The sequence below is a fragment of the Grammomys surdaster genome, unplaced genomic scaffold (assembly GCF_004785775.1).
Source record: "Grammomys surdaster isolate TR1022 unplaced genomic scaffold, NIH_TR_1.0 126187, whole genome shotgun sequence".
NCBI classification, from domain to species: Eukaryota; Metazoa; Chordata; class Mammalia; order Rodentia; family Muridae; genus Grammomys; species Grammomys surdaster.
In genome coordinates, this window is record NW_021620993.1 from 6,733,440 (window position 1) to 6,734,162 (window position 723).

At 48.0% G+C, this 723-nt stretch overlaps 1 non-coding gene across 1 annotated transcript; it reads right to left on the reverse strand.

Moving 5' to 3' along the window:
* Window positions 1-304: 304 nt before the first annotated feature.
* LOC114613108 lies at window positions 305-446 on the reverse strand. The gene has a single exon (XR_003710127.1). It is a non-coding gene; the product is annotated as a small nucleolar RNA SNORA48 (small nucleolar RNA).
* Window positions 447-723: the final 277 nt, after the last annotated feature.

The following is a 723-nucleotide window of genomic DNA, read 5'->3' on the forward strand; positions in this document are numbered from 1 at the left end:
GTTCTGTCTCTCTTCATACTGCTCAAGCTGCTCCACTTCTCTTCCTCTCACACATTCGCATGTAATGGTGGTTCCCACCGCAGGCTGGCTGTGCTCTCACACATTCGCATGTAATGGTGGTTCCCACCGCAGGCTGGCAGTGCAGCTGTCGGGCTCCTGGGTGACATCCTCTGGCAAGCGGGTAGCTATGGCCCGCCTGAGCCATGGGCCGAAGGGCAGGTCTGTGGGTTGCATGGCAATCCGAGGGTCTCTATCTCTCTTCTTCCTCCTTTGTTGTGCTGCCTGTGTTTGATTTTATTTGATTTTAAGAGTCCTAGGCATAAGGCAGCTTTGTCTACCAAGCCAGACATCAAGCTAGGGTGAACAAAGGACTGCCATCTGCTCTGTCCCTGACTGATACAAGAACAGCACCAACAGGGTGTTCCTTTGGCCATTACCAGGGGGCTTGTTAACCCTTCTAAGACTCAGGACTTTTCCTCTGCAAAATAAGAATAGCAATGCCTATCTTACAAACACACCACTGTGGCTCGGGATACCTTAGAGCTCAATGCTTGATGTTTGGTGTATGCCATTAGGAGGGCAATATTGATAAACAAAGCTCATATTACACGTCTGGACCTGTGAAAAATGTTTGTGATATAAAATAAATAAGTAAAAATTAGCTCATACCTCTAAAGACTAGCAGGAGACAGACAAAAGGGAAGCAGCTGGCTTCCATGTTCA